Source organism: Cibotium barometz, chromosome 28 (assembly GCF_041138505.1).
Source record: "Cibotium barometz isolate CiBa-2024 chromosome 28, ASM4113850v1, whole genome shotgun sequence".
In the NCBI taxonomy this organism is placed as follows: domain Eukaryota; kingdom Viridiplantae; phylum Streptophyta; class Polypodiopsida; order Cyatheales; family Cibotiaceae; genus Cibotium; species Cibotium barometz.
The window spans coordinates 27,763,738-27,778,956 of record NC_141073.1 but is presented as its reverse complement, the minus strand read 5'-3'; positions in this window follow the sequence as shown (position 1 = coordinate 27,778,956).

The window sequence follows — 15,219 nt, the reverse complement described above, 5'->3', positions numbered from 1 at the left end:
GCTAGCTAATGCAATTATGCTCTGATAATAACCAAAATTTGCAAACATGATGGAGTGGGTCCCTCCCCCAACGAGACTTGAAAAATCCACACTTGATGCTAATTGCTAATGCAACTATGCTCCGATGTTAACCAAACTTTGGGAGCATGTGGGGGTGGTGGGTCCGTCCAACATGCTCGCAAAGTTTGGTCACCATCAAAGATGTTTGTGTATGATGGCATGGGGAAGAGAAGGATTTTCCATGGCCTCTCGAGATAGATTTTTCATGGCCTCCCAACACTAAGAGACTTGAAAAATGCACATTGGGTGCTAATTTCTAGTCCAACCATGCTCCCATGCTGACCAAACTTTGCGAGCATGTGGGGCTAGGTCTTTCCCACACATGATCACAAAACGTGGCCACCATCGGAGCATGTTTGGGTACGATGGCATGGAGAAGAGTGGGATTTTCTATGGCCTCTCTAGCACTAAGGGACTTGAAAAATCTGCACTAGGTGCTAATTTCCCATCCAAACATGATCTGATGATGGCCAAACTTTGCGAGGATGTGGGGGTGGGTCAGCCCACGTGCTTGCAAAGTTTGGTCAGCATTAGATCATGTTTGGGTATGATGGCATGAGGAAGAGCGAAGTTTTCCATGGCCTCTCAAGCACTAAGAGACTTGAAAAATCTACACTGGGCGCTAATTTCTATACCAAACATGGTCTGATAGTAGTGACCAAACGTTTCCAACATATGTGGCTGGGTCTCCCCCACATGCACGCAAAGTTTGGTCACCACCATGAGAACATGTTTGGGTACGATGGCATGTGGGGAAGAGTGGGATTTTCCATGGTCCCTCAAGCACTAAAGAGATTTGAAAAATCTGCACTGGGCACGAATTGGTAATCTAACCATGCTCCAACGCTGATGAAACTTTGCAAGCATGGTGGGGGTGGGTCCCCCACATGCTCGCAAAGTGTAGTCAGCATAATCAGAGCATGTTTTGGTACGATGGCATGGGGAGGGGTAGGATTTTTCATTGCCTCTCAAGCACTGTAAGAGACTTAAAAAACCTACATTGGGTGCTAATTTCTATACCAGACATGGTCCGATACTGACCAAACTTTTCCTGCATATGGAGCTAGGTTCCCCCACATGCACGCAGAGTTTGGTCACCATCACAACACATTTGTGTATGATGGCATGGGTAAGAGCAGGATTTTCCATTGAAAAATCTACACTGGGTGGTAACATGTAATCTAACCATGTTCCAATGCTGACCAACTTTGTGAGCATGTGCGGGTGGGTCACCCACATTCTCACAAAGTTTGGTCAGCATCAAAGCATGTTTGGGTACGATGGCATGGGGAGGGGTGGTATTATCCATGGCCTCTCAAGCACTAGGAGACTTGAAAAACCTTCATTACACGCTAGTTGCTAATCCAAACATGCTGATGTGCTTACCAAACATTAGGAGAATGTGAAGGTGCCCCCCCCACATGCTCACAAATTTTGTTCACCATTAGAGCATGTTTTGGTATGATGGCATGGGGAAGACCAAGATTTTCCATGGCCTCTCGAGCACTATGAGACTTAAAGAATCCACACTGGGCGCTAATTGCTAATCCAACCATTCTTCAAAACTGAGCAAACTTTGCAAGTATGTGAGGTGGGTCCCCTCGACATGATCACAAAGTTTGGTCTCCATCGGAGTATGTTTGGGTACGATGGCATGGGATTTTCCATGGCCTCTCTATCACTAAGAGACTTCAAAAATATGCATTGGGCATTAATTGGTAATCCAACCATGCTACAATGCTGACCAAACTTTGCAAGCATGCGGTGGTGGGTCCCCCTCAGGTGCTCGCAAAGGTTTTTAACCATTATCATGTTTGGGTATGATAGCATGGAGAAGAAGGAGATTTTCCATGGCCTCTCAAGCACTAAGAGACTTGAAAAATCCACATTAGGCACTAAATGCTAGTCCAACCATGCTCCAATGCTAACCAGACTTTGCGAGCATGTGGGGGTGGGTCCTTCCCACATGCTCTCAAGGTTTGGTCACCATCGGTGGAGGAGCATCTTTGGGTAAGATGGCATTGGGAAAAGTGGGATTTTCCATGGCCTCTCAAGCACTAAGAGATTTGAAAAATCCGCACTGGGAGCTAATTGCTAATCCAAGCATGCGCCCATGCTGACCAAACTTTGTGAGCATCTGGGGGTGGGTCCCTCCCACATGTCAATTATCCATGGCCTCTCTATCAAAGCATGTTTGGGTACGATGGCATGGGGAAGAGCGCGATTTTCCATGGCCTCTCAAGCGTTAAGATACTTGAAAAATCCACACTCAGTGCTAATTGCTAATGCAACTATGCTTCGATGTTGACCAAACTTTGCGAGCATGTGGGGGTGGTCCCTCCCACATGCTCGCACAGTTTGGTCACCATCAAAGCGTGTTTAGGTATGATGGCATGGGAAAGAAGCAGGATTTTCCATGCCCTCCCAAGCACTAAGAGACTTGAAAAATCCACACTGGGCGCAGCTTCTAATGCAACCATGCTCAGATGCTAACCTAACTTTGCAAGCATGTGGGTCTAAGTCCCCCCAACATGATTGCAAAGTTTGGTCACCATCGAAGCATGTTTGGGTATGATGGCATGGGGACCAAACTTTGTAATCATGTTGGGGATTTTCCATGGCCTCTCAAGCACTAAGAGACTTGAAAAATCTACACTTGGCATGCTAATTACCAATCCAATCATGGTCCAATACTTACCAAACATTTTCAGCATATGGGGTGGGTCCCCCCCACATGCACGCAAAGTTTGGTTACCATCAGAACATGTTTGGATACGATGGCATCGGGAAGAGTGGGGTTTTCTTTGGCCCCTCGAGCACTAAGACACTTGAAAAACCTGCACTATTCGCTAACTAGTAATCTAACCATGCTCCAATGTTGACTAAACTTGATGAGCACGTGGGGATGGTTCCCCCACATGCTCGCAAAGTTTGGTCAGTATTCGGAGCATGTTTGGGTACGATGGCATGGGAAGGAATGGGATTTTCCATGGCCTCTCAAGCACTAAGAGACTTGTAAAACCTACATTGGTTGCTAATTGCTAATCCAAACATGCTCCAGTGTTGACCAAACTTTGCGATCATGCAAGGGACCCACCCCCACATGCTCGCAAAGTTTGGTCACCATCAGAGCATGTGAAGGTGGGTCTCCCCCGCTCGCAAATTTTGGTCACTATGACAGCATGTGTTGGTACGACAACATGGGAAAGACCAGGAATTTCCATGGACTCTTGAGCACTATGAGACTTGAAGAATCCACACTAGGCGCTATTTGCTAATCTAATCCACACTAGGTGCTATTTGCTAATCTAATCATGCTTTGATGCTTAGAAAACTTTACAAGCATGTGGGTTGGGTCCCCCCGACATGATCATAAAGTTTGGACTCCATCAGAGCATGTTTGGGTACGATGGCATGTTTGGATACGATGGCATGGGATTTTCCATGGCCTCTCTATCACTAAGAGACTTGAGAAATCTACACTGGGCACAAATTGCTAATCTAACCATGCTCCCAATGCTAGCTAAACTTTGCGAACATGTGGGGGTTGGTCCCTCCCACATGATCCCAAAGTTTAGTCACCATCGGAGCATGTTTGGGCATGATGGAAAGGGGAAGAGAGGGATTTTCCATGGCCTCTCGAGCATTAAGAGACTAGAAAAATCAGCATTGGGCATTCATTTATAGTCCAACCATGCTCCGATGCTGATCAAACTTTGCAAGCATGTGGGGGTGGGTCCCCCCCGCATGCTCGCAAAGTTTGCTCACCATTGGCGCATGTTTGAGTACGATAGCATGGGAAAGAACGAGATTTTCCATGGCCTCTCAAGCACTAAGAGACTTAAGAAATCCAGATTGGGTGCTAATTGCTAGTTTAACCATGCTTCGATACTAATAACCAGACTTTGCGAGCATGTGGGGGTGGGTCCTTCCCACATGCTTGCAAGTTTTGGTCACCCTCGGAGCATCTTTGGGTATGATGGCATTAGGAAGAGCAGGATTTTCAATGGCCTCTCAAGTACTAGAGATTTGAAAAATCCGCACTGGGTGCTATTTTCTAATCCAAGCATGCTCCGAATGCTTACCAAACTTTGCGAGAATGTAGGGGTGGAACCCTCCCACATGTCAATTTTCCATGGCCTCTCTTTTAGAGCATGTTTGGGTATGACGGCATGGGGAAGAGCACGAATTTCTATGGCCTCTCAAGTATTAAGAGACTTAAGAAATCCACACTAGCGCTAATTGCTAATGCAACTATGCTCTGATGCTGACCAAACTTTGCGAGCATGTGGGGGTGGGTCTCTCCCACATGCTCGCAAAGTCTGGTCACCCCATCGAAGCATGTTTAGCATGGGGAAGAGCAGGATTTTCCATGGCCTCTGGAGAGAGATTTACTATGGTCTCCCAAGCACTAAGAGACTTGAAACTTTCACACTGGGCGCTAATTTCTAATGCAAGCATGCTTAGAGGTTGACCAAACTTTGCAAGCATGCAGGGCTGGGTCTCCGACATGATCACAAAGTTTGGCCACCATCAAAGCATGTTTGGGTATAATGGCATGGGGAAAAGTGGGATTTTCCAAGGCCTCCCTAAGAGACTTGAAGAATCTGCAGTAGGCACTTATTGCTAATCCAAACATGCTCAGATGGTGACCAAGATTTGTGTGCATGTGGGGGTTTGTCCCTCCCACATGCTCGCAATGTTTGGTCACCATGGGAGAATGTTTGGGTATGATGTTATGGGGAAGAACGGGATTTTCCATGGCCTCTCGAGCACTAAAGGACTTGATAAATCTACACTGGGTGCTAATTGTCAGCATCAAAACATGTTTGGGTACGATGCATCTGGAAGAGTAAGATTTTCCATGGCCTCGGAAGTACTAAAAGACTTGAAAACTCTACATTGGGCACTAATTGCTAATCCAAACAATGTTCGATACTTACCAAACATTTCCAACATATGGGCTTGGGTCCCCCCCACATGCATGCAAAGTTTAGTTACCATCAGAACATGTTTAAGTATGATGGCATCGGGAATAGCGAGGTTTTCTTTGGCCCCTTGAGCACTAAGACACTTGAAAAACCTGCACTGTTTGTTGCTAACTAGTAATCTAACCATGCTCCGATGCTAACTAAACTTGGTGAGCATGTGGGGATGGTTCCCCCACATGCTCGCAAAGTTTGGTCAGGATCGGAGCATGTTTGGGTACGATGGCATGGGGAGGAGCGGGATTTTCCATGGCCTCTCAAGCACTAAGAGACTTGAAAAACCTACATTGGGCGCTAATTGCTAATCCAAACATGCTTCGATGCAAACCAAACTTTGCGACCATGTAGGGGACCCACCCCCACATGCTCGCAAAGTTTGGTCACCACCGTCAGAGCATGTGAAGGTGGGTCTCCCCCACATGCTCGCAAATTTTGGTCACCATGACAGCATGTGTTGGTACGACGGCATGGGGAAGACCAAGAATTTCCATGGCCTCTCGAGCACTATGAGACCTCTCGAGCACTATGAGCCTTGAAGAATCCACATTGGGCACTATGAGACTTGAAGAATCCACATTGGGCACTAATTGCTAGTCTAACTATGCTTCGATGCTTAGAAAACTTTGCGAGCATGTGGGCTGGGTCCCCCCGACATGATCATAAAGTTTGGACTCCACGACAGCATGTTTTGGGTCCCCCCGACATGATCATAAAGTTTGGACTCCATGAGAGCATGTTTTGGGTACGATGGCATGGGATTTTCCATGGCCTCTCTACTATCACTAAGAGACTTGAGAAATCTACACTGGGCACAAATTGCTAATCTAACCATGCTCCCAGTGCTAACTAAACGTTTCTCGCATGTGGGGGTGGGTCCCTCCCACATGATCCCAAAGTTTAGTCACCAATCGGAGCATGTTTGGGCATAATGGAAAGGGGAAGAGCGGGATTTTCCATGGCCTCTCGAGCACTAAGAGACTAGAAAAATCCACATTGGGCATTAATTTCTAGTCCAACAATGCTACGATGCTGACCAAACTTTGCAAGCATGTGGGGGTGGATCCCCCCCACATGCTTGCAAAGTTTGCTCACCACCATCAGTGCATGTTTGAGTATGATAGCATGGGGAAGAGAGAGATTTTCCATGGCCTCTTGAGCACTAAGAGACTTGAGAAATCCAGATTGGGTGCTAATTGCTAGTTTAACCATGCTCCAATGCTATCTAGACTTTGCGAGCATGTGGGGGTGGGTCCTTCCCACATGCTCGCAAGTTTTGGTCACCATCGGAGCATCTTTGGATATGATGGCATTAGGAAGAGTAGGATTTTCAATGGCCTTGCACTAAGAGATTTGAAAAATCTGCACTGGGTGCTATTTTCTAATCCAAGCATGCTCCGAATGCTTACCAAACTTTGCGAGAATGTAGGGGTGGAACCCTCCCATATGTCAATTATCCATGGCCTCTCTTTTAGAGCATGTTTGGGTATGACGGCATGGGGAAGAGAGCAAATTTCTATGGCCTCTCAAGCATTAAGAGACTTTAAAAATCCACACTAGGCACTAATTGCTAATGCAACTATGCTCTGATGTTGACCAAACTTTGCAAGCATGTGGGGTGGGCTCTCCCACATGCTCGCAAAGTCTAGTCACCATCGAAGCATGTTTGGGTATGATGGCATGGGGAAGAGCAAGATTTTCCATGGCCTCTCTTGAGAGATTTACTATGGCCTCCCAAGCACTAAAAGACTTGAAACATTCACACTGGGTGCTAATTTCTAATGCAAGCATGCTTAGAGGTTGACCAAACTTTGCAAGCATGTGGGGCTGGGTCCCCGACATGATCACAAAGTTTGGCCACCATCAAAGCATGTTTGGGTATGATGGCATGGGGAAAAGCGGGATTTTCCATGGCCTCTCTAGCACTAAGAGACTTGAAGAATCTACACTAGGCGCTATTTGCTAATCCAAACATGCGTAGATATACTGACCAAGATTTGCACGCATTGTCTCTCCCACATTCTCGCAATGTTTGGTCACCATAGGAAAATGTTTGGGTACAATGTTTGTTGAAAGAACGGTAGAGGAGGAGGAGACACACACACAGGAGCAAACCCTAAAGTATATTGCAAACCCATAACCATAGAGGGAAGCCATGTCCACTCTCACACAAAGCATGATGCACTAATCCATAACCCACACAACACACAATGAGTTCTGTCCACACTCTACTAACCCTAGCTAATGTCCACACACTATGACCAGCTGGACACGCGGTCATTTATGTCTCACACATGTTCCTACCTAATCTGCCAGCACATAGCATAGCTGGCTCACACTGACATCGAGCTTGAATCTCAACAGCCCCTCTCAAGCTCATGACGTACTGCCGATGAAGATGTAGATGAGCTTGGGATATCAAGACTCTCAACACTCCCCCTCAAGCTCATCCCATGTACTCCCAACATAGTCCGGAAGTACTCAAACTTCTCCCTACTAAGTGGCTTCGTAAAGATGTCTGCCACCTGCTCATCAGTCTTCACATACTGAAGATCAACTGAACCATCGAGCACCTTCTCTCTGACAAAGTGATAATGGACCTCTATGTGTTTGGTTCTCGCATGAAACACTGGATTCTTTGCCAACTGTATACTGCTCATGTTGTCACAATGTATGACAACTTTGCCATCAAGAGGCTCACATAAATCTGTCAAGAGACTCTTTAACCATATAGCCTCACAAGTAGCAATGGCTTCTCCTCTGTACTCAGCCTCTGTACTGGACAAAGCAACTGTAGGTTGCTTTTTGCTACTCCAACTCACCACAGCACTTCCAAGTGTAAAAGCATATCCACTAGTAGACCTCCTGTCATATGCGCTACCTGCCCAATCAGCATCTGTGTAGCCATGTATGTCCAAGCTTTTACCACTCTCATAAAATAGACCATAATGTGCTGTGGTCTTCACATATCTCATGATGCGTCTCACTGCATCCAAATGTGGTTTCCTGGGGCTCTGCATAAACTGGCTGACTAGCCCCACAGCATAACTCAAATCCGGGCGTGTGATAGTCATATATATGAGACTACCAACCATCTTCCTGTACATAGAAGGATCATCCAATTCCTCACCATAATCAGCCCGCAACTTCACATTTTTCTCCAATGGTGTACTCATAGGCTTACACCCTGTCATGCCATACTTTGCCAACATATCCAATGCATATTGGCGCTGTACTAACCAAGTACCTGCATGATCTTTCACCACTTCAATGCCAAGGAAGTATCTCAACTCACCAAGATCTTTCATGTCAAATTGCCCACTCAAAGCTTTCTTGACATGCATCACATCTGCACCATGATCACCTGTGATAATCAAGTCATCCACATAGATGACTAGTAAAACAATCCCATGCTGTGTCTTCTTCACATACAGTGAAGAATCTGCTGTAGAAATCTGAAAACCAAGTGAGATAAGATATCTACTCATCTTATCACTCCAAGCACGTGGTGCTTGCTTCAGACCATATAATGCCTTTTTCAACCTGCATACGTGAGTGGGATATCTAGGATGTACATACCCTTCTGGCTGTGCCATGTATACTTCCTCTTGTAGATCTCCATTCAGAAATGCATTCTTGACATCCATCTGATGCATTTCCCAGCCATTAGCTGCAGCCATAGCAATGACTGCTCTCACTGTGCCCATCTTAGCCACTGGACTAAACGTCTCATCATAATCCAATCCTTGGGTCTGTGCATAACCCTTTGCTACCAATCTTGCCTTATGTCTTTCAATAGAACCATCATTTGCACTTCACTTTGTAAACCCATTTACATCCAATAACATTCTTGTCCTTTGGTAGTGCAACCAAATCCCATGTATCATTATGGACCAATGCGTCCATCTCCACATCCATTGCTTTTTCCCATACATGCTCTCCAATAGCCTCTGTATAGCATGTAGGTTCCACATGCTTCACCATAGATGTCATGTATGCATAGTGCATAGCAAAATCTCTATATGTCAATCTGTCAACAGGATATCTGACCCTTTGGGATCTCCGCAATGCATGCGGGTCACTCTGTACACCTGTAACTCTAGCATGTGGTAGCACATATCTGTCCTGCCTCGCACCAGGTGTGCGTAAAACAGGTATGCCAAACTCCTCATCCAAACTCTCAGAACTAGATGACTCATATCCTGTGATTCCAATTCCTTCGACTTTCTTTTTGCCTTTATCCATAGCACTACTCCCAGTGCTTACACTCTCATGCCTCAAACGTCCTGACCATGGACGTACACTGCTACTCTCAGCTTCTGCTGTGCTGGCCCAGACATAGTAGTAGAACTAGAACTTGCTTGTGATGGCAAGTTCACATGTACATCAGCCTCAAGTGACTCAATAACACCCTCATCTTTTGCTTTATACCAACTAGCAAGCTCATCAAACACCACATCACGTGAGATGACCACTTGTCTAGTTTGTGGATTATAACACTTGTAGGCCTTTCGATCCTGTGCATGTCCAACAAATATACATTTCTCTGCCTTAGGATCCAACTTCCTTCTTGTTTCATCAGGCACATGCACATAAGCTATGCATCCAAAAACTTTAAGATGTCCAATGTCTGGCCTGTAACTTGTGAGCCGCATCTCTGGCGTGCTTCCATGAATGGCTGTTGTAGGTGTTTTGTTCAATATATAAACTGCAGTAGCACATGCTTCTGCCCAATAGTAATCTGGCATGCTCTTTTCATTAAGCATTGCCCTTGCCACTTCACATATGACTCTATTCTTTCTCTCAGCTACACCATTCTGCTGAGGTGTATACCCGCAAGTCAGATGTCTCCTTATTCCATGCTTCCTCAAGAAATGCTCAAAGGCCTTTGAGGTGTATTCACCACCTCCATCTGTCCTCAAACATTTAATCCAACAGCCATACTGCTTTTCTGCAAAAGCTTTGAAATCCATGAATTTTTCCAACACTTCACTCTTCTCTTTCAGAAAGTATATCCATGTCATCCTGCTAAAGTCATCAATGAATGTAACATAGTATAAACTGCCTTTGATAGATGGAATTTGTGCAGGACCCCATACATCACTGTGTACTATCTCAAGTGGCCTATTACTCATATTTCCTTCTCTAGGAAACCTCAATCTTGCCTGCTTCCCAAACTGACAGACTTCACAAACATGCATATGTCCATCATATTTGAACCTAGGCAATCCATTGACAATGCCTCTTGTTTGCATGTTCTTTAATCTCTGTATATTGACATGTCCAATCCTCTTATGCCACATATCAATATCCTGTACCATTCTTGCTCTTTGAGAACATGGCTGATTTTAGCTCAGGAATTCCAGCATCCAGCTTAAACAGTCTTCCTTCTTTCTTGCCTTTAGCAATCACTCTACATCCATGTTTGAAGTCTTCAATGAAGCATCCATGCTCATTGAATCTAACCTGTAATCCCTGTTCGACCATTTGACCAACTGAGGCCAAGCTTTTAGTGATCGAAGGCACATACAGCACATCTGACAGACTTTGTCTGACCATTATGCATGACCAATGGTACACTTCCAACATGTGTAATGACATGCTCGGTATCATCACCTGTTTCCACATAGCCTTTTGACATCCATTGGCTTCATGTGCTCAAACCATTCACCATGGCATGTCATATGATTTGATGCTCCTGAGTCCATATACCATGTATCATCATTCTCAGCATTTGTTGTCATAGAACCCACAACATGCTTCATGGCAAACAAATGATTTGCAGTTCCATCATTGCTACTTGTTTGATGCATAGTTACCACCATGTTGTGCATAGTTTCCACCATAATGACCACCACGTTGTGCTCTTCCCCCTCTCAAATCATTCTGTTTGTGAAAGCAATCTCTCGCCATATGACCATATTTGCCACAATAATGGCATTCCACATCTTGCATAGCATTTTGTTGGCCTTGCCAACGTCCTCGACCACGGGGGGTACCTCTGCCTCGCTGAGGTGCATAACCACGACCACCTCGAGCACCATATGAAGGCTGAAAATTCTGTTGTGGAGGCCTATCCTGCCATCCACGACCATTACCACCACGTCCACGTGATGCAAATCTCCCCCTGCCTCTAAAGCCTCTCTGCGAGTAGAAAGCCTGATTTCTGCCATCATCATGGCTAGTAGATGCATCCAAAAATGAATCACTGAGCTTGATTTCCTCAACCAATAAGAGTGAAACCAACTCATCGAAGTCGGGTAGACCTGTACTCCTCACTGAGATAGATGTATCAAAAGATTTGTATTCCTTGCCAAGACCACACAAGGTAATATCCACCAAATCATCATCAGGCATGGGGGCATTTATTGTGGCCAATGCATCTGCAAACTTCTTGATTTCTTGCACATAATCATGTATGCTCCTTTTATTCCTTTTCACATTGTGTATCTGCTGTCGCAATTGAGACTTGCGAGCACTCGTATCTGTGTCAAACATCTTGACCAAAGTATCCCATGCATCTTTGGGATTCTCAGCATCCTGAATGTGTATGAGCATAGCATCAGAAATGCATATAGATAGATAATGCAGCACTTTGAATGCTCTCTCTGACCATTGCTTATGAGCAATAAGCTGCTGCTGTGTAGGTTGCCGAGGTAGCTCAGGCTCTGGCTCAGCACCTGTAATGAGATTCCAAAATCCTTTTCCTTTCAAGAAACTCTTTATCCTGTACTTCCATGCCTGGAAGTTCTTCCTATCCAGCTTTTCACCAACAATCTGAACTGGATTGTCCGACATGTTGCTCAATGCGTACACCTTCCGCACACTTAAAATCTGTAAATGAGCCTTCCTCAGCTCAACCACACTCCAATTAATGTTCCAGATACTCCAAGATAGCCAACAAACTCCAAATTTGATGTAGAAAATCAACCTGTAATCATCCGAGATGAACTGACTCACGCAGTGCGGGATACCCTGAATTGACACGCCTTCCAAGGCTCCAAATCGCAATGTAATGGTGCAATCAAGTCTAGGCAACTTGCATTGACACCTAATGAACCTCAATGTTGAGTATCAACTCCATCTGACATGTGTAATTATCAATTTTTGAAAACCCCTTTTTGTGTTTTTGGAAAAACCAGAAAAACCAGAAAAACCAGTAGAAAATTTGCTCTAATTTCTTCAATATTTCACCAAATTGAGCAACCAGGCATTCATTGGCTTAGAAATAGTGTCCATCAACTCCATGTAAGATGAATTTATCCAATTGTAAAACACCAAAGATTAATTGCTCGATTAAAATGCTCTGTTTCTCTGCAACCACAGTGGACAGCCTGTTTCAATCAGCTCATTCCCAGCTCAATTAAGCATCATTGACCAAAAAACTTACATAGCCCTCTTCTCCAAGATGTAAAGCATCCAATTGCTAAGGAATTTGTGGAAGATATCAAGCAACCAATGAGAAATCAAACTCCTCGTAGTCAAAATGACCAAAATGTGCTCTATTTCTCTGTTGCAGTCTGCGCCGCCTGCATTTAGGGGATTTGGGAAGGTTTGAAGTGGCAATTGATGATGGATATAGGTGCCCAACACACTTGGGTATGTGTGCAACCAATCAATGGTTGGATTTTAGCAAAAAACTCACTCCAAATGCATCAATTTTGGACTTCCTTCTCTATGTTTTGTGAGAGCTCAAAAAAAACCAGTAATTTCACTCAATTAAATGCATGTAAATTCTCCAAATTTTGTTCAAGGATTGCACATGGGTTGCTAATACATCCCTCTTTGACAAATGCATATGTCTTTTGCCAGAATCACACGTATTTCCACCATACATCAATGTTGTCAAGCTTTAATGGAAAGCTTCAAAAACCAGAATTTTGCTTTGCTTTGATTTGCTCTATTTTGCTTTGTTTTTGCCTGTATCACCTGCAATCCGCTCAAGGATGTTTAGAGGACCTTACCCGATAGGCCAAGCTTTCAGATCTGATAGTATTTGTTGGTGTGCTCCAAGCTTCACAGCTCCAATGGCGGAAAACTCTCTCACTTGTAGCAAGAGTAGTATGATCCACACTTAGCTCAATCCAATGGGATTTGCATCCCTTTCGGAGCTAGGGATTCAACCCGTACCGGTGCACAAAAGCTTATCCATTTGATGGAGAGAATGCTAAGAAAACTACTACTATTGACATAGACTCAACACACACTCAAGCTCAATCTTGCTATTGCTCACTCAACTCCACATTCCATTCATCCATACATCCAAACAAGAAGAAAGCCTAGCTATTGCTTACACAAGATCAAGCATTCTTCATTCTCAAATACTCATTTCCCTAGCATGCACACAACTCTTGAAGCTATCAATAAGAAACATGCATACTAGAGAATTGACAAGAGAAGAGAGACAAATATCAACTCATTGCATTGAATTAACAAAAGAATAGAACTTACAACAATGTAGATGGGGAGTGAGAAGAGCTTGCACCTCTATGGAAGAAGAGGGAGAGCTAGTCTCAAGAGAGCTCAAACACGAGTTTGCCCAATGTGTCCATGCTCTCAAATGAGCCACCTTTTATACAAAAATTCTAGAACTCCCAAAAGTTCCCATGTGGGATTATTGTCAAGCCCTCTCCCACATTCATCTACAAAGTGGAACTCTTTACAAGAGCCCTAAGTATCTTTTTTGTTGCATCCTTGTATTGATCTTCATTTACATGCAACACTCCCCCCTTCCTATTTTGCGCACGTCCGCGAGCGCGGTAGTAGCAAGAGCTGCAACAAAAAAACAATTGATATGAGTAAAGTCCTTTATTGAAAAAAAGAAAAGAAAAGAAAAACCAGCTATGATAATTACACACGTGAGCAATCAAGTGCAGGGCTGATTAAAGTTGTAATGAGTACTAAAATGGGTGAGTAAAGACTGGTCTAAGTGAGACTTAAGTAGTAGATAGTGCTATGTAAAGGTAAGTGTGCTTTGTACACCGCCGGTTATGACCGTAGTCTCAATGTCCTACCAGTATGTAAGTTACTCCTAAATGGCATACCTACTCCTAAATATGAGCAAAGGTGATTGGAACTCTCGTTTTGTCTTTTTTTCTTTTTTTCTTTTTTTTGATATGTGGGTAGAAGTTGATGAAGATTAAGGTTCTATCCCAAAGAGACCCAAGCAATGGCCAAGAGACCTCCGCCAAGAGAATCTAAAGACCGCTAAGTATCTCAAGGGCGACAGACCCTTTTTCTTTATGTTATGACCTAAGGAGTACCCCTTGAAGATGAAAGCATCGGTCTTGAGGGCCCATAGTGTACCCCCGAGTCCTACCAACATCTATCAAGGCGATAGATTCCTCAAAGTTCTTCTTCTGAAGTTTTTAGACATCAGTGTTCACCCCATGGAAACCAAGGCATCGGCCCCAAGGTGCTAAGACAACCTCAGGTCCTACCAAGCATTTCACATGGCGGTAGACACTTCATGTCTCAATTCACTTTGTATATATATATATTTTTTAGGGTATATTTTCATAAATTTTTATGACTCCTAGCACCTAGCTCATATCTAAGAGAAAACTACCACTAGGGATAACTAATATACCTTGAAAACATAAGTACTTGGCATACTCCATTGGTATATATCCTACACTGTCTTTAAATAGAAATATCTTTTACTAAGTCTTCTAAGACTCTAGAACTCACTCACCATATTTTAACAACTAATCAAAAACTTAAACCAGCCAACATTGTGTGAACATGCAAACCATATATTCGAAAGATAAGAGCACATAAAGAAATAAAGATTAAGATTTGCATACACCTTTTGTAGTGCCCTGTTGATGTTGTTCGTTTGCCTTGATTAATTGCTGATTTTGTGTAGATTGCTCCTCCTTGATCTTGGTAGGCGTAGCATGTCTCCCCCCTTCCTAATTTGTGTGCACGATAGGTGGACTATTGGGCATGCTTGAATTCATAGAATTTTTGCTTCAAGAATTTATGGTCATGACTCTAAGTGGCACGACATCATCATTCTCAGATGAAGGTGGTGATGGAACTGTGCCTACAAGGTTGAGTGAGACCTTTGGTTGAGAGGTGCCTTCCTCTTGTGGTTTCAGCAGACAATCCTTTGGGAAGTGTTCTACACAACACCCTAGACAATATCTTTCAATTGGTGGAAACTGTTGTA